Below are 19,938 nucleotides of genomic sequence, written 5' to 3'. Positions count from 1 at the left end.
AACAGAAGTTTTCATCAGTTGATGTCATGGAGATTGAATTATTCCCAACTCTCAGCAGATGATGGCTTCCAGTATGAATTACTCGCTTACCAGTAAAAGATCATTTTCTTTTACCTTGCCTACATTTTGAATTCAATCTTCCCTAACTGAATCAACAAATTAGAACTACTTCGTGTACAAATTACGTATCAGATGCACACTCATCCTGTTAACCTCTGCTCTAGCCAGTGTCATTTTTGCTGTGTTCTCGTATCAGTATTGCTTAAATCTCTTTCAACAGCAATATTCTATGCTTACCTATACTACAGTTTCAAGGTATGTCCAAAGACCTTTATCTTCTGGAAACCTAAGTCGACCACCATATACTCAAAACACAGAGGGAGAAGTCTTCACTTCAGTAAGGATCATTTAAGAATAGCCCATGTTGGACAGAGCGTGTAGACTAGCAGACACGTATCCATACCGAAATTGTCAGGCATATAAATTCTTTTGATCATTTTTATAGATAAGCATAAAGTATATTCTAAACCACATTACAAGCATCAAATAATGATAGAAGAATGCACTTCATGTGCATAGACCAAGAAACAAATCCTTAGAAAACTAATCTGATATTAAATTTTTTTCTTTCATCTTTTGTTCGTGCATGCATCTCTTGGCTGTATTTTGGGAGGAAAAGAAGCCAATCTCAATTTGCACAGAGCATATCATGAACATGACCCAGGTTAGGCAACAAGATCAAAACTGTATCTACAAATACGCAATTTCTGTCTTCATCTGGGGAGTAATTTTCATTATATTTGTTCTCATTACATGAGTGTAGCATTTGTGCTTCCAAGTCTTTATTCCTGCTTTAAGCCTGGCAGGACTTTTAATCAGAAAAACAAACATAGTGAACATGATTCGTGCTTCGACATATTCACTATGGTTGTGTTAATGACAACGTCCTAGACGATGTGGGCTCCACGCCCTCTATTTGCAAGACCAGAGCATGTGCTTTTTTCCGGGGAAGGAATTGCTAGAATCACTGACACGAGTCCAGTGGAACAAACAGGATGGAGACTCTTGCTCTTACACCCTTATTTAACAATCTCTTTGTGGGGTGAAAGGGTCAAGGGCGTGGGGGGCGGGGAGGGTTGGGACACGGGGATGAACGAAGCATTGAGACAGCGTGAAACCTTTAGGCTGCCGATCCTTTACTTTCCCCCTGTGGAACGCGGGACGCCTCGCGTGTGACACTAGGGACACGCTGGCAGGATTCTGCTCATTTTCTCGCTTAAAGGCAGCCACTACCGGCTGGGGCCGGGGCCGTAGCTCCTCCCTGGCTGCCGCTGCGGGCACCCCGCGGTTGTGTTGCGGCGCGGCCTCCCCGTGCCCTGTGGCGGCGGCGGCGGGGGCGCCGCTAGGGGGCACGGCTGGGTCTCGCACGGCGCCCGCCGCCCGCTCCACCTGCGGCCCGGCCCGGCCCGGCCCGGCCCGGCCCGGCGCCCTCGCAACGCCGCAGCCCCCCGGCCCGGTCAGGAAAAAGCACCCCTCGCCTCCCTCCTCCCTCCGCTGCTAATGAGGGGAACGGCCAGGGGAGGGGGGCGCAAATGATCTTAAAAGAGAGGCAGAAAATGACCGCGGGCGGCCGCCACGAGGCGGGTTTTGTTCGGCCGCTCTGGCAGTAAACTCATGTAATCTGCAGTCATTAGCATAATCTTCAAAGATCTTTAGGGGGATAATCTTTAAAATGCCTGAGGTGCTCGCTTATGAGGCTCCTAAATAGGATATCGTCGTAGCACCGGCGATGCCCTTTGAGGTGTCTTTCCTGGGACACGAGGGGTTCCTCTCCGCCTTCTGCTGCGGCGGACAATAATGTGATCTCCGCCTGGATGGGGGTCAGGAGAGCACTGCGGCGCTGAACCTCAGACCTGCTCTCTGGAGGGCTTTTAATTTACGAGGGAGAAAGGCATGTATTTTACCTCGAAGTTTACTTTTCGTCAAGGGTAATTATCTCACTTGCATTTGAACTCTTCGGGGGACTAGAATGAGTTTCCAAGCATTCGATTCCCCCGCCTTAAATCTATAGCTCTTTTGTGTGAACATCCAGAGCTCTGGAAATGAACAACCCAACCCGCGGTTTGCAGAAATGTTCATTGCACTGAAGGGCGTGTTCGGAGAACACAAACAGCACCCACAGATAGTTGCCAAGGGCACCTAATACATCTTTGCATTACGCCTTGAACCAGCCTGCCCGTATCTCCGAGTTTTTATTGCACGGATCATAAATGATTGTAAAGTCTGCAAATCTTTCATGAAACCCTGGCAATTAATAGTTTAGCCAGGGAACCTCTGTTAGAAAACAGAGTCTCTAATACAGCCCCTGAAATCGGTTCATAGCCGCGTGCTGCTAGCGTAATCTGACGATTCACAGTTATAATGTTTATAGCTTTTCTTTTTCTTTTGAACAATGCACTTTTTCTCTCACTGTTTTTCGAGGCAACAAAACGCAGAAACTTTAATTAGTACCAGAATTTCAGGTGCTCTCTGATCAGGAGGAAGGGGAACTTGAACACCTGGTGCCAGTACCTGCAAAATTAGACCGCGTTTCCCATTTATTGTTTCAGGTAACCACATAAAACTATCTGTTTCTTTAAACTAGTTTGGTCCTGATCGTTTCCTGTATTGCGCTTTTAAAGTCGAGAGTAGCCTGTGACCCTAAGTGACTGTACTTCCCGGCAGCCGTTTAGATGGTTTTTGAAGGCACGTTGGGGTCCTTTATCAATTATTCGTGATAACAAAGGACGGGCGCTTGCCTGAAGATGGGAAAGTTTTTCAAGAGAAGCTCCTGCGAGGAGAGAAGTGCCCAATTCCCCATAAATGATTTACGAAGGATGGATCAGTAACAGTGAAAAAGCAGCCCAGAGAGGGAGAGAGGGCACACAAACAGTTGCTTCACCCGCGGGTTAATGATACAGGAATGAAGCGAGCGGAGACCGGGCGGGTTGCCGCGATGGGCAGCCGCCCGTTTCCAACCCCAGCCCCTGCCCCGGCGCCCGCAGAGGCAGCTCCGCCAGCTCCCCTTGTTTTCTCCCCAAATAAAATGCCTGGCGAGGGGTTGACAAACGCTGCTGGGAGCAGATCGGGAAGGGCAGACCCTCGCAGATGTTGCCTGGGGGAGAGTGCCTGGCTGCCCGCCCGGGGCGCGGGTCGCCGGCCCCGCTGGGACAAGGGGGCTGAGCCGGCGGCCGCACCCGCCGGGCAGCCGCCCAGCAGGTGTCTGCGGCCACAGCCAGAGGCAGCCAAGTGATTAGAGGGGCTTCTGCAAATTGGCACGGAGACTATACTGTCCGGGGCTTCCTCTTTGAGGTCAACGCCTGGAAATATTCGTTATCTCCTCTGTAAAAGGCTACGTGGATTTCCTTCCGTCCGTTTCCCAGCACCGTCTCCCAGCCCTGCTCCCTGGGGTGTATCGGAGAGAGAGGTGGTGAGCAAAAGGGGCATCTCCTGCCGCTGATGGCCCAGCTGGTGCTTTCAGGGATCCCGGGCAGAGGGTCCCCGCCACTGCCCTAATGTCTTGGTGCTCCATCCTCAACAGAGGGGGGGATGATTGGAATCACCCCGGAGGGAAACGGGAAGGGCTCCCGGCCAAGGGCGCCGGGGCAGCTTACGGATACTGCGGCTCTTTGGGCGGTCGCATCGTTTCATCGTGGAGGTGACACGTGAAAATGCTGCTTCAGAGGTAGCACTCGCGGCGAGATGACCGTCAAGAGACTCTATGCTGCCCCCCACTCTTCCTCAAAAACGTTGTTGATAACTAAAAGAGGCAACCACTTCATAAAAAGCATTTACGGAGACGCTGAAGTCGAAATGAAAACCACTAGTTACATTAAGGTTAAATCAAACGTGGCCTGATGTGATGAGAAATACGCGCGAATATTCCCCTCACAGGAAAAAAATTCCATTTACTCTTCTGCAAGCTATTTGCTTTAGGCACGAAGCAGTACCTTTCCCGCAGAAAGAATAATAATAACCTTTGTATACGCTGAAGGGATTGGAATCAAAATGTCCTGACGCCCCCTCCATCAAAACTACCTGCATCCAGATGCAAGTGTAGAAATACAGTGGCTACAGATGACCGCATGGCTTGAACGTGTTAACTTTATTCGAATTAAAACAGCAAAGAAACTCCAACAGATCCTCGTTATTCATCTAAGAAAACTGGTTATTAGCTCCCGGCATATGGCCGAGATTCTTAGAAAAGAGGTAAAAAACAACCCTCCCGTAAGTGACAGTCACTTCTTAAGCCGGCTGTTTGTGCCTGCGGATTGCTCTGAGGCGCGCTGGAGCCAGCAGCAGTAACGTTTATTTCATTGTCAGTGCTGCCCTTGCCTGCAGTATTTTATCTGCGGCAGGAGATGGGCAAGAACACCTCAGGAACAAGTCTTCCTCGGCCACTTTTATTGGCCTTTTAAAAACCGCCTTTGAAATTACACCGGAGGGCTTTAGATGTATTTACACCTTCCTTGTGGCTATCTGAGCAATTATTTCCAGTGATTATTAGTGTTTCGTAATGGGGGGGAATTGTCAAGGAAAATTCTCCTTGTTCCGTCCAAGGGACAATCGAAAGCCCCTAGAAATTAGATCCAGAGTTTTGACGGGCAAACTCTGGAAATGAGGAATTGGCCATCTTAACGAGATCCAACAGCATGGCAAGGTACCACCGGTAAGAAAGCAGAGGAAACCCGCTGATCTCCTCGCTGGGGAAACCAATCAATCACCGGCCGCTTTCAGAGACTGGAGGAAGAGAACATTTTTCATATTTTTTTTTCCCAACCTCCTTCCTGTGTAGAGCCCGTGCAGTCCCTCTCCCGTGAGAGCGTCGTTAAATCACTGCCACGGGTGTGCGGGTCCAGGAGTCAGGCGCGTTCACGCGCCCACGGCGAGGCAGTCGCTTCCTACGGGGACTTTTATCACTCTTATATGGGAACTTCTGCCAAATATCCTCCCTTTAAGCCGCCGAGGAGGCCCCTCCGGATAATATTTGGAGTGGCAAGACGTTGCCTTGAATTCTTTCCCTTCTTCCTGATGCCTCCGTGGGAGTGAGCCAGTGGTATCATAGGCAAGGCGTTAATTATTGCTTCGAGACAGTGAATGTTTAATATCTGAAAACAATGGCAATTATTATGTTATAAACACTTCCTTGTGTCACGACCTTCCCGGCGCTAAGGGGCCGGCAAAGTGTCTCTAGCGCAGGGAACACCGAGTTTGCAGTGGAACCCCCATATTTGGTCCCACTTCTTTACATAGCTAGGCACCGAACTAATGAGGGGGGGCTTCTTTTCCCTCGTGGCAGTTTCAGTGGAGCAAAGAGAGCGATACCGGGAGGGGAACACCTGAGGTTTGGGCGCCCGCAAATCTGTGGCTGCCAAGCACCGTGGGGTGCTGAGGACCGCGACTGGGGGGATGCGGGGACGGCCCTGCGGACGGAGCTCGCCGTTCGCTCGGGCCCTGCAGGGCGCCCGGAGTTGCCTCCCGAGGCAGAGCAGGGCGGCCCGGGGGATATTTCCACGCCCTTGGCACAGAAGCAGCGGCAGCGTGGCGGGGTACGGCCAGGGGAGCAGGGCACCGGCCCCTCCCCGTCCCGGCGGCCGGGGGCGCTGCCGCGGAGCCAGCCGGAGGCACCAGGGCCGGGGGGCAAACCCCGCCGCAACCCCCGCGGGGCCGGGCCGGGCCGGGCCGTGCGGGGAGCGCCGGGCCCGCCCGCCGGCGGGGCGCGGGCGGCGCAGGGCCAGTGGCTGGCGGCGGCGGCGGCAGCAGCTTTCAGTTTTCATTGAGGCCGCTGGTTACTGTTTAACGTCCCCACCCACGTTTCAGTTTGTTTAGTAAATCGATCTGATGCTGGGGCTGAGGCTGCTGCCCTGTCGCCATTGAGCAAAGTTAATTCCCCCACACACAAACTCTCTCTCCTCCTCCTTTCCCGCTTCAGCATATGGTGAGGACGGTGTCACCGCACCAAACAAGTCGCGCAGCCCAGCGCCGGGACGTCCGCGGGGAGCCGGGGGGTGCGGGGGAGGCAGGAGGCCCGGGGGATGCCGCCGCCCTGAGCTGCGACCGCGCCGCCGGAGGCCGAGGGACGGGGCGGCCCCGCCGGTAAGTTCCCGGGGGCCGGCGGCCGCCCGGTGACACAGCCCCACGCCGCCCGCGGGGCGGACGTGCCCGGCGGGGAGAGCTGGTGGCCAAGCGCACAGCAGCCAGTTTGGGGGGATTTTATTTTATACGTTCCTTTTCATTTATTTATTTATTTATTTATTTATTTTAAATTCGCCTGGTCACGTGTCCCTGTTGTCGGCGCCCGGGGCGCTGCGGGGCAAGGCACCGCACACGGCGCAGCCCGGGCCCCGGGGCGGGGTGTGTGTGCGTGTCCGTGTGTGCGTGTCCGTGTGTCGTGTCCGTGTCCCGGCCTCCAGGGTCTGGCGCAGCCCAGCGCCGACCCTGCTGCCCCTGCCCCGCCACCGGCCGCATGGCTGCCTGGCGCTGTGCTGGCATTTGTGATTCCCCAGTAGCCGAAGTCACTGCTTTGCGCCGGGCTTAGGAGCATTTCCTAAAGGCTTTTTTGGTTTTGCCTCTCTTATTGATTTCTCCGCCCCCGCCCTCATGGTCACCTGTGCAGCAGATGGGTTTGTTATTGCAGGGCTGTGCTAATAGTAGCACTTGGCCAGGGCTGGACACTTTGGTAGAGAAAACCAAAAATACTTTAAGGAAAAGTAATTCAAAGAGAAAAATTCGAACATGAAACAAGAAAACTAATACGAGGGTAAGTTTTGAAGACAGGTCCAGCTTTTACAGTGCTGCAGGTGCACTGCTTACAGCATACTTACAGGGTACTTTTAATGAAAGCCAACTTCTAGCTCTTGGACCTCTGAGTTGAACATATGTTCCCGTACACTGCAATGGGAGATACAGTCAAGCATTTTGAAAAGCAGACAGTAGGTTGCAATTATACTAAAATTTAAAGCAACTTTTAAAGTGACAGTGAATCATATTCCATAGTAAACTATGACTGTGTTAAATTGGACCTTCCCTTGTGTAGGCCTTTTCTTGAACAGTGCTGCACATGCACAATTTATCAAAATACTGTGATTTCTCATCCATATTACAAAGATAGTGAAGAAATTTAAAGTAGCATCTTTGTTAATTGGTGCCGAGTTTGTTAAAATTGAGTTAGTAAGACTTAGTATGCTGCACAACTTTCAAAACTCTTGCGTCTCTGGTGCGACTCTTTTTCTGAAGAAAACTATGAAGTGTTATGTTATTTCCCTTATTCCCTAAGAAGTTCTTACATCTTATGTAGGAGACATATTAAATGTATCTATGCAGGTGGTTTTCATGTATTCTGAATGCTGTTCTGGGGATTTGTTTTCCTCTTTCCTTCTTATAGTCATATGATAAGAGGAAAGGAGAGAAAATGTTTAGTGGTAGTTTCAGCCTCTGAAGCATTGTGAAAAAAAAAAAAAATTAAAAGTGTTATTTTCATTGTCCAGTACCCTGTCCCTCTCTCTCTTACCGAAGGTCACCAGGCTGCCGAAGTCTCACTTCATACATATGTTTTAAAAACACCCAACAACCAGGTGTAGGACAGGATCAGGATGCTGTTATTTTGTTTACGGAGTTACCTTTGATTTTAACAGCTAACATATTTGGACTCATTTCCCAGAATACAACCTTTGTGTTTCCTTAACATAAAATGTAACTTTCTTTGCCTCATATAACCAGAGGAATATCTCTATTCCAAAATTTTTGTACTTAGTTGCAGTAGTGTAAAACAAGCAATGCGGAGGTCCAGTATACATACTCTTAGGCAGTGTATTGGGAGCAGCTTTGGGTGACATGGAGTTACCACTTCCTTCTATCCTGCCTCCCCACCGTGGAAGAATCCATGAGGTGAAGTGAGAAAAATGGGTTTCCTTTGGCCTGGCTATAATGACCAGTTCCTTGGATGGCCAAGTGATGTTTGCTGCTAATTTGTGCATATAGTTAAATCATTTCTGGGCCAATTTCTTAACAGAAGTGCTCTAGTATAAATACATCTTTGCTGCTGCTTTTCCTCAAGATACAGCCTACTAATGCTTGATCAAGTTTGAATACCTGAATCAAATCCTGTTTGATTCTACAGAGTTTGCCAAAACCGTACAGTAGTGCGCGAACAGAACTCAGTCCCTGTGCTTGACATTGCTGCTGTTTCAAACTTTGTGGCAGTATTTATATCATGGGCATATGGACTCAATACTACATGAGGTTGCCCATCTGTTAACCTTTGGCAGAAAAATGGGGTCTAGCATGTCATCAGTGTTATCTGCAAGTCTGCGTCATGTAAGTTAATTTCCACTGGCTACAAGAAACAAAACATTACTTAAAATAATATTAATTCTTCTTAGCAGGTCATTAATTAAAAGAAGCTTCCTGAAAAAAATTCAAAACTAGTAATGTGGTAACCCATGTGATGGAAAAAAAATCAACTTTTTCTTTGTTCGGGAATTGAGTCTATTATAACAAACAAATTCATGACAGATTTAAGATTGCATTGTTGGTATAGGGGGGTTCTGAGTTGAGCAGATTGTGCTTTTGCATCCGTGAGGTAGCAGGGGCAACGCGCTTCATATATTAATTGATAAACAGACTCTTTCAATATGGGGATCTCGTTACCTCACTTTTCAGTGATTTCAAAGACCCGTTTCTTACTTGTAAGCTTTGAAATATTATCTGATTTATTTGGTTTTGGGTTTTTTTCATGTAATGAAGATGTGTAGCTCTTCAGAAGTCTTCAATTTCTGTGTTTAAAAATTAATATTAAACTTGAAAATTAGTTTGATTTGCCTACGTTGTGTCAGGTAGATAGGAGGTATGTCATATTAGATTATTCTGGTAATGTAGATTGGTAACATAGACTGCTTTAGAATATAAATAAAGGTTTTATTTTTATGGTAAAAAACCTGTTGTGTGTGGTAATATATTCTGTAATAAAATTTAATTTCTCAATGAAAGTATCAGTGCAACATAAAAGAATGTAAGGTTGAAGAAAGGCAAAGCTCTTAGGTTTTAATGGACCTTAATGAATGATGCATTATATATCATGATGAGAAAATATGGAAAATGCTTTTCAAACAGATTAAGATGTTTGAATGTCTTGCAACAGCTTTGATTGAATCAAATATTTTTCATTTCAAATTCTCAATTTTAAAACAGCACACTCTAAAAATCAGGTCAGAATGCTGTGTGTAATGTCAGAACTGAGATCTATCAAACTGAAAGGCTCCAACAACATTTTCAAACCTTTCTCAATTGTCAATTTAAGTTAATTGAAAATGAAAGGTCTCGCTTTCAGGATTGGGCCATTTAAATAGAAGCCTGCTGCTTTCATTTTGTAGAAGGGCAATCTCCCTCCACATACGTGTTTTTAAAAGGTTCATTCATAATTCTCTCTTCACACTTCTATTGGAAATGACAGAATTCATTATTTTGAGTTCTTGAACTATTTTTCTGCAACTTGGGTGATGAATTGTATGAGATCTAGTTCATAACGTGGCACGGCAACCCACAAGATTTAAAATTCTCAAGGCTCGATTTGTCTCTCTCTGGCACTCTGCTGGCCCAGGCAAGGGAAGCTTCTGTGTGCATCTGCTGCCTCTTATAGAGCAGGAGATTGGGATTTTTTTATTTAATACTGATCAAGAAAAAAACTCGCACCCTTGCTTGGTAATTCACTAGAGGTATCCAGGCAACAAGGACATACATTACAGTCAGCAGTATACAAGGTGAGAATTTTCCTTGCCTGCTGTTTATCTGGGAATACAACTGCAATAGACCTATACAAACAGCACTGTTTCCACTGCCTATTTCTTGCATGTAGTTTGCCTGTAGACTTCTGTTTTTTTATTTATATTTAGCACTCTGATGGAAAAGGATTTCTTGATGTGTATCTATTCCTGCTCAAATACAGGAATTCGGCTCAGGTGGGGGAGCAGAACAGAGCCTCCATGAAATGACAAATGCAACTCAGCTTGCAATTGATGGTACATCTGTGGCCATGCTGCAATGAGAATCCTGTTTTTGAGGGTCATTTTTGTATGAGGTTGCTAGGCTACACCAGCCTGGGTTGTATTTGGCTGAGACAGTAGAGATGTTCACCAGCTACTTGCTAACTAAAATAAACCTCACTGGCAGAAAGTTAGGGTGATTGAGTTGCCCTTTGTTAAATAAAACATTTTTTCATTAACTGCCAACATGTATCAATGCTGGGCACTGAGTGGGACCAGTTCATACTCTCAGAGCTGGTCCAGATGTTTGAAGATTTCTCACTGTAGCAAGCATTTTGCCTCATGTGTCTCTGTGCCTCCCACAGCACACTCCCTTTCTTTCTTCCTTCCTTCCTTCCTCCTTTCTTTCCTTCCTTCCTCCCTTCCTCCCTTCCTTCCTTTTTCTTTCTTTCATTCTTTTTCTTTCTCTCTCTCTCTTTCTTTCTTCTTTCCTTCCTTCTTTCTTTCTTTCGTGGATGGCTATGATGATAGAGATGATTCTTATTGAGACCACCTGTTTTAGAATCACAGCCTAAAGTGTCTTGCAGACAGTCCTATGCCCTTCAGGATAATAATGTTCATTCCTTTTGCAAGGAAATGCCAGACTGACATTATCTTAGCTGACGAAATTGCCTCAGTAAAGGTCTAGATGCTACTCAGAGAAGTGAAATGGGTGACCATGCTGTGACTGCACGTTAATACACACTCCCTGTCCTCTCTCGGCCCCTAACAGGTGTAGTCAGGTGTTAGCTTGTACTTCCTGTTTTAGTTCCAAGGATAAAATTGTGATTTTGGAAATTGGTAGGATTTTTTTTCACCAAGTGGATAAATACTTCACCTGATTATTACTGCTTACTCCCAAATACTAAACAAGTTGAAAACAGTCTTTTCCGCTGGACTGTTTGGTAGCACACAGTGACCCAATTAGGTGGGATAGAGATCCCATACATTGGCTGCATGTGGAGTTTCGTATGGTTTCTGGGCAGTTACCCTTTGATTCATATTTCTTTTGTCCTCACAAAAATGGAAGTAGGCTTGCAAAGGAGAAAGTAATGCACCACTTTTACTGTTGCTTCTGATTTTGGTAGTAGATACTATCTACATAATAGGTATGTATTATTTAATATTGTTCTTGCCTTTCATGAGAACAGTGATAGTCCTGACTTTCATGTCCAAATCCAAAGCATTTTCAAAATATTTACATTTTTAAAGAGGCTATAATGTCTTCCGAGCCTCTTATTTCTCATGCTTGACGCTCATGCTTTAGAATGTCTTAAACTGTATTCCTGTTTATAACTTTCTTTTTTGTCTTTTTATCTATCTGAGATTCAGTGATTCTTTTTGTATTAATATTGAACATGCAATTTTAATGAGACTTAGAGGCAATGCTTTTTAATTTATTTCAGTTTTGAAGAGCCAGAACTTACCCCGACATAAGTTTAAGGCAGAACTTTAGATTTGATCATAGTAATATGAATAGTTTTGCCTATGATCATAAGTGGGAAAAAATGCAAAGAAAAGCACTGATTTAATATGAGATTTATATTGCTATGCCTAATTTCAGAATCTTCTAGATAAATTATAGGGATACAAACTAGTCCCTTTAAAAGTCTGGTGCTGACACCCAAGCTTGCATGGAAAACCACATCATTATATCAAAGATGAAACACTATCTGCAAAAACAAAAATAAAAGGAAGCTTCCGCTGGAAGTTCCCCGAAGAGCAAAAGGTAGCCTCAGGATTAGCAGAAAGAAGTTTTAGTTCTAAAAATTCAGAATTCCAAAATTCATTAAGTTGATTTCAGGTGTATTAGGCTAGGGTTGTGAGTGGGGTTTTTTCTTTGTTTGTTGATTATGGCTTTTTGTCTTTTAAAGTAAGCCAAGATGAAAAGAAATTATCTCAAATAAAGAAGTACTTTACCGGGTCTGTATCTCCTTAACTACTGTTACATAGTATTGAGAGCAAAACATAAGAAGGATGAACCAAAGCCGCTGTACCCAGGAATTTACAATCTGTACTACTTTTAAAAATGTAGGTGCATTCTGTAGTTCAGAGAACACAGTCTGGTTTGAGCTTTTGGATTAATTTAAGGTTCATCTCCTCAGCCGGATTTTTCAGGCTTCATTCAGATGCCCTTGTTTGCACGTAAGAGCCAAGAGAGACAGTGCGGGTTCACAGATGCAGGCTGATGCATTTTGCTTCCATTCTAAGACTCAGCTGAAAAAAATAAGGCAGCATGAGGCATTAGCACCTCTTGCTCTACTTAATCTCCCACCTGTCCTAAAGGTCATTGTCTCCATAACAGAGGTGCTAGGATTAATACATATGCTTGTCCCCAGTCAAGATAGTTGTTTAGTTGGCCAAATACAGGGATGTGCGCGTTGGTCGAGTGGATGTTGAAGTTCTGTGGCTGAAGTCTGCGTATGTGCCTGCCTCTGTTGTCCTCATCGAAAAGAAGTCAACAAAATCAGTAATTTCTTTTCTTGCTAAGAAGAGTGAGCTGACTAGTAGGTATTTAATGGTAAGGACGTATATAATGGTAGGGATATTTGTTTGCTTAAAAATTTACAGAGGGCAACTCATTTCTCATATCTAACATCTCGTTGGTTAGAGGTAAATAGAAGAAGCAACTCCACTAATGTAATCTTTCCAGTAGCAAGTCCATAGAAATCTTTTTAATAATGAAGTAAAACTTGGAAACTTTCAATTAATAGGCTTATATTTCAAGGGCAAGGAAATGTTAAGCAGTTTGCACTCTCTAGATGAGAGAGGGATTGAAATTTTAACAGAAATTTTACCATGAGTTTTGATAGAACTTAATGTGGAGTTTTTGTCTTATTTTAATCCAGTAGGTCAAGTAATTTATTTCGCAAGATGAATTTGAAGCTGAAAGAGGGTAAAAAATGAAAGACGTTTTCAATGATAATTCTCAAGATTCTATGGTACCAGAGAGTGTAAAGGATTATTCTGAAATTAATATACATGTATGAACTGCAAAAACCTTGGCAGGTAGAAAATGAGCACAGCTTTGAATGGCCTGAAGAAAATATCTGTGGGATTGCAGCAAATTTGTAACCCTTTATGACTGGTCTTCTTATGCATCTAGTAGCTTTGAATTTGTAAGTCGGATCTCTTGCTTTCTGTAAAAGGATGAAAAGCGGCATTGTGAGCAGTTCAAGCAAACAAAGTGCTTGTTAAACCTCAGCCATGTAGTGAAGGTCATGAAGAAAAAACTCTCTTAGTACATAAGTATTTTATTAGCTGGACAAAGTAGCATACTTAAAAAGTTGTCGAGAAGCTGCTGTTTAGAACATAATGGCCTATCAGACACAGAAAGACAGCATGCTTTCAGAAGTTCCTATGAAAACAGCTTCTTTGTCTGCTTTTTCTGGTAATATTAGGAGGTCAAAGTAATAGATTTTTTTTTTCCAGTTTAAGCACTCTGCTCTACCTCAAACCAGTACAATTGGAAGCAGAAACTTTGGGGAACCCTGGCATCAACCCACTAATGGTTTAAAAACCAGGAACATGGATTATGTGGTGCACTTCTCCCCAAAGGATACATCTGTCCACCAAAGTGCAACTTGTAATCCTGGAAAATCAAAGATACTCAATTATTCTTAACTAGGTAAAGAATTCAACATGTCCTATAATCCTTGATAAGTCAAGATATATTTTTTTCTGACCCTAGAGTAGAACTGTAACAGGAGCTTGTGTATGTACAAGGATATTTTCTTGCTGGGAATGCTGGGAGCTATTTATAGTGTATTTCTTTACGTTTTTAGGTACAGCGTTTGGAGATATATATTTTCTATATCGGCAAATCATACAACTCTGCAAGTTGCTTGTCTTCTTGTCCTGATAAAAAACATGTAATGTTCTTATTAGTATGTGACATAGTTAGATTCCTGTTGAAAATCAATAATCTTCCCATAAAGCAAGTCTTACATCCTTTCTTAAATTCATTTAGAATCATTTTGTATGCCTCATTAGCCTTGTAATTTAGGAAAGAATAAAAGAAAAAGAAAACCAACCAGCCACCTAATATTAAACAGTGTATGTAATTTAATTTTTCCAACCAAAGGGGATGTTTATGACACTAAATATATCTACTAGTCTATAAATACCTGTGTTTATAGTTGAACAGAGCAGTGGTTCTCAAACCGCTCCATCAGACACTTAATGGTAATACACAGTGTGCTGTAGGTAGTATTATGCCACTGCTACCTTTTTTCTTTCTTTCATCTGCTACAGTGCTGTCATGGAAACTAAATGTACCACATTGAATGAATTCCTAAAATTCCTAAAATTCCATTATTAGAAAGTGAATGGTCAATGTGAATAAATACAGAAATTGTTTTAAAGACAGGCCCTAGACTTAAGCACAGTTGACATTTAAAGCAAAAGGTATTAAATTCCTGAAAGACACCATACAATACAGAAGAATATTGTTGACTTCTATATAAAACTTTCAGGGAGTGTATCTGAAGTTCCTTGAGCAGATTATGGTGCGAGAAAGATTCAGTAGCTTTTATACATAGTTAGCAACCTTTAATGACACCAAATCTTTGAAGTTCCTTGTAATGACCCCTTGGAAATTACACCAAATGAAATAAATGGGACGGGGTTGATGATGACCTACAGAAAAAAACCCCAAAGGCATTATTTGAGTTAGGAAATACATTGAATGTCATGTGTAATGAATATGTCAAAAAATAACATTCACCATTTATAAGTACAGTGACACCTACTTTATCGAGTGGTAAAATGTGCAGTAATACTAAAGCAAATGCAGCTGCAATAGACATAGTTTTAAGAAGAAAATGAAAAGCGTTTAACAGCTGCTTTATTAAACAATTCTTATTTTTTATAAAGTAGATATACTTTATATATTTATATTTATTTCCAATCTGCAGTCAGTGTTCAGGAATTTTGAATTAAGCAAACTCTTTATCTTAAGTTTATCTTTTAACAAGAGTCTCCACCAAAATAAAGGGAAAAACAATAAAGTTTTCAATAGTTTGTTAGGTTTTTTAAGTAGTTTTTTTTTGTTTAATAGATTCTTAAAATAATATTTAAAATAAAATTGGAATAAATGATTGAGTAGTCCAAGTCTTGACCAACACGTTTTTTCAGTTTCTAGGAATTTCACTTGGAAAACACCTTGGAATGACGTCCCACATGTGAGAACCTTATTGTAGACTGTTACTTAAATAAAAAATTAACATTTAGCAGCTACGTTAAGCAACAGAATTGGTTGTAATGAAGGAAAGAATCCCACACATTTTAAATTTCCTAAGCAGTTTCTTCATGCCCGTTGATGCCTGTTGATTGAGCCTGAATGCCTGTTCTGTTAATTTCAAACTTTCTACGTGTGTCTCTAAAGAAGAACAACTATGCATATTTTTATTTAAGAAAATTGTAGATTTTTTAACCTCTGTGAAGTTGAAGCTTGACTTTTCTCGCTATATGTTTTTCCCCTTTTTAGTACAGCTATGCAATTCCATCAGAATTACCTCGCTGTAACTGAATGAAATGTGAGAAAGTTATTTATAGACATTAGCATTAATAATTAAAAATAGGATGCAAAGATTTTTTTTCTGAATAAGGTCTGATTATATATGCCTTGGGGTTTTGTGTGTGTGTGTTTGGGAGTTTATTTGGCTTTTTTTTCTCTTTTTCTTGTCTTTTGAGTAGCTTACCAGCTTTTGCTAAAGATACAAGTTGTCAGGGTATTAAATGTAGCCTTGTTGGTGGACAGTCGCAGCATGAAAAAATGTGGCATAGCATCTTCTTCTTGCATTACTGTAGATTTCTTACAAGCAAATTCTTTGGAGAGAGAGGAGGTTAATCTTGGAGGAAATTTATTCTTGTTATGGTAACTTTTTCTTGGGTGAGAAGCAGGAACATCATTCTGTGTGTTACGGGCACGGATCATAGTCTGTACATCTGTAGTATGGGAGAGCTTGGCTTTAGGGCAGAAAGAGATGTAGCTGAATTGAAAACAGATGAAAATCAAGAGGAGGAATTCGGTAAAGATGTGTATAGGATGTATTTTCAAGAGCTTTGTTCTCCCATCTCAGGTTTGGAAGGGATGAAGTGAAGTGACTGGCCTCCAGCACCTGGAGTTGCTATGGCTAGGAAGATCACAGTTCAGACATCAGTCATAACAACTACTGAAGATGGTTGGACTTTTAGGTGGAAGTCTCTTTGAAAAAGGGCAGGTCTGCAAAACTTTCCATTGCTAGGTCTGGGATTCTGAGTAAGGTGTTGTTCACAAAGTATTTGGAGAAAAAGAGCACATTCTAGCTGTGTACCAAGGAAATTTTTATATACAGAGAATGTTTTGGGAATCAGCAGGCTGTTTGCAACCAGATGAGATACAGGGGGAGAAAAAACGGATTGATGCTGAAATTATGAAATATGGAAACAGTTGAGAAAGAGCAGAAAGAAGAGGTAAATAATGAAAGAAATGCTTTGTTTTGGCACATCTCGGGCTTTGGTGTTTCAAGCCACAAGGAAGCATAGAACTCACTTGAACAGCAGGGGCAAAGGAGACGGAGCCCTGTTAGTAAGTTTTAAAGTGTCTAGAAATAAGCATCACTGGAACTGCTTTGATGGTTGAGATTATAAGTGACTGATGACCTCAAGTTCAATGCTTAGGACATAGTAAGGTGATGACCTGGGAGAGAAGACAGAGGGCTCAGAACTGACCCTTGCAATAGTCCTTAAGGGAAAGATTCTCTGCTTAGATAAAAGCAAGACATTGAGGTATGAAAAATCATCATTTTCCAGACAAAGTAGTAGCACTAGATTTAGGTTACAAAGACAGTGAGAGAGCTGAGGAATTAGAGAAATGCGTATGCATTACAAGGTCCGTATACATATGCACGTTAGAGGCTCGCTTTTAATATATTGCAGCTTGTCAAGTTCGTTAATGTCTCGTTCTATACCCTATGCACTCTTACGGAATCACATCAGAGTAAACCTGATAAGAAGGAGGTACTACCCAGAAAAGTCAGAAAAAATGCTAGCAATTTTTCACTGCAGCCTAACATTTGAAAAGCTGAAGCTGAAAAAGTGAAAAATAGCTTTATTAATAACATTTCCTATTTGCAGCTGAATAAAGAATTTTAAATACAACTTTCCAACAAAATTAAACGATTTTAATAGTCACAGAGATTTTAGGAACATTGGTATCAATATGCTAATATTAGTACGTTACTGTTATCATGTGGCACGTGCGAATATTTGCATCAGTTCTGCACACTATTTTGGAATTCTCTGCTGACCAAACTTCAGTTAATTGAGTTACACCAATTTAAAAAATCACTGTGATAGAAGGTAAAATGAATTTGATAATTTTCATTAAACATATTTTCATTGTGTGAAACTATTTTCTTAATTCAGTGCTAACTCCCTTTGCATTTTGTTCCATTGAGACAATTTTATGGGCTTGCCTAGTTTGTACCTCAGCAGTGGAACAGTATGAATGCAAACAATTGCTTATTCTTCATTGCAAAAATTTCTTACAGCCACTATATGACAAAGTATTTTCTAACTGTAGAGAATCTTAATTTATCCTTTGCTCAGTCCTTTTAACGTTAACTCACAGTTTACGTATAAATATCTGCTACATAAATGCTTTATTTTTGGTGTTTTCCAGATATTTGTTCAAAGGAAAAGCTTCATAATCCAGTCCTGTGAGTTACAGCTATTACAACTTACTTGGAGAAGCTTTAGCAGGTGGTACTCTATACAAAGCTATTAAATTCATATCAACAGAAGAAAAATGCATAGAGAGTTGAAGGCAGAAATTGCAAAGCTTTTAAGAGGCAGTATAAGAAAATGCAATAAGTGTCCTAAATTCTGAAACAAAAAGAAATTTGTTCGTAAGAGTTTTTTCAACTCTGAGATCCTCTGCAGCGCAGTTTTTTGTGCGAAGGTATAGCCGACGTAAAGGTTTTTCTTGCCTTCCTGGTCACTCAAGCTGTTAAATGGCTGAGAGAAAACTCAGATGAGCACGAAGGATTTCTTGGTGTTGCTATTACAGAAAATAATTACTATTTACAGTAATCATAGTTTAGCAGAAGTAATTCCACCAGATATGTGACAATCTGTGTCCCCAGTTAACTGAACGATAAAATTTCAGCTGTTTGTATTTCATCTGAAAATCACTTAAGATCAAGAAGCGTATTTCAGCCAAATCTGTGATTAACATTGACACTCCAGTGTGCCTGAAAGGAGGTCTTGTTTTTATTAACACTTTCTCATTTGGCAACGAGAGAGGTGATAGCACCTTCCCGTGGTTCAGGTTTACTTGATGAAGCAAAATAACTCACGGACCTTGTGAGAATGGGACCCCTAGGATTGGTTGTGGTCCACTTTCTCATTTGTGATTTTCTCTTTTTCATTTTGTTTGAGATTGAATTTGAGAGAGAGCTTTGTTCCGGACAGTAGTTTATGGCAGTGGGCTGAAGAGATGAGATTTCACTGAATCATAGAACGAATACACAAAGAGAAAATATGTGAAAATTGAAATGACAAGGTAGAGTAGCTTGGTTGTTGAGGTAGATAAAAATAACTAGGTTCTCAGGGAAATGAGGTGGGGATTTTTTTCCTGAACTAGATTTAGTTTGAACAAGAACAGTTGAGATGGAAAACCTAGACACTATAAAAACTTGATAGAAGCAACAAAAAAAATTTCATCCTGCTTTTTCTTGTAACTTTGTCTTGAAGTATCTGTAATAGTGTGATTTCAAAGAAAGCAAACTAGAGTCCAGCTATTGTCAATATAATGCTAAAAGACTAATAAATGGATTTGATTAGAGTGGATTTCTTTTTACTTTATTTACTATAACCAGGAAAATCTGTGTGTTCTGCCAGTTGTTTTTTTGTTTTGTTTTTAAATCTATAATAATAGTATATTTATTTTACTTCCTTTGGAACCATTGTGGCAAGTTGTGACTGATCTAAGATGTGAAATACACCTTTGTGAACAGAGGAATAAAGCTGGCTTGATGCAATCATGCTGTGGCATGACAGAGATGTGCTGGTTTGAGTTAGAAAAACCAAGAGAGCTATCAGGGTTCTCCAATTTTCAAAAAAGTATCCCCTCCTCTGTCATGTGGCTGGAAGAGAGAGAATTCTTTTTTCCTTTGATTAATAAGGAGTTAATTTCAGTACAGCTTCTTGTTTTACAAAGAACAAACTGTTTTACAAAGGCTCAGGGAGAAAGCAGCCAGCAGTAGCCTTGGTGGCTCACAGAGGAGTTTGCTGCACCCTAGGGAATGTGGAGCTTTGTCTCGAGCGGAACAAGCCAGGGCTAAACCCCAAGCAGGAGAGTGTTTCCGACCTTTTTATGTTGTTGCTTTTAGTACCTGAAAAAAAAATTCATTACAGTCAAATCTCATTGACTTTGAACTTTCAAGGACTGTAATCAATTTGTCAGGATTTGCCAATTTGCTAAGGTTTTCTGGAGAAATGTGGATTTTCATATTTGTTTGTTTGCTTTTCAGTTTCTATGTTACTTCCACTAGATCCCCATGCAGTATTGCATACAACTACCCTAGATAATTTTTTTTCACTCTACCAAAATTCTTACTCGGGCACAAAATAGCCACATTCTTATCCTAGCGCTTTCAGCTACCAATTACTTCACCAGTGAAGAATGCTTAACATAGTGTGACTGCACTGAGCTCTTACTTCTCCTGCATGAGCAAATACTGACACTTTACACTGCGGTTTCACTCTTGTGTTTTGCTGCTGCATAAGTCTTATGCTTCCAGTTGCCTCAATTTACAAGTTTCTATGGAGCTGTGGAAAAATATATGATGGGAAAGTTTAAAAGTCAGTAGCTTTATTTGATGATTTCTAACAC

General features: G+C 42.0%; 1 protein-coding gene across 2 annotated transcripts in view; it reads left to right on the top strand.

Annotated features, from left to right (window-relative positions):
* Positions 1 to 5,839: 5,839 nt before the first annotated feature.
* The window catches only part of HNF4G (hepatocyte nuclear factor 4 gamma), a 62,369-nt gene continuing 48,270 nt past the window's right edge, over positions 5,840 to 19,938 (top strand). The window contains exon 1 of one of the 2 annotated variants that reach the window (XM_027732709.2): positions 5,840 to 6,135. The gene's annotated coding sequence lies outside the window, so the exon portion shown is untranslated. Of the gene's footprint in view, positions 6,136 to 17,739; positions 17,762 to 19,938 lie in introns of those variants that run through there. The other variant, XM_039379145.1, reaches the window with a different exon arrangement.

Source organism: Pipra filicauda, unplaced genomic scaffold (genome assembly GCF_003945595.2).
Source record: "Pipra filicauda isolate LSUMZ 115617 unplaced genomic scaffold, ASM394559v2 scaffold157_size4220110_pilon, whole genome shotgun sequence".
NCBI lineage: Eukaryota > Metazoa > Chordata > Aves > Passeriformes > Pipridae > Pipra > Pipra filicauda.
Note: the sequence above shows the minus strand (reverse complement) of the source record. Positions and strands in the feature narration are given on the sequence as shown.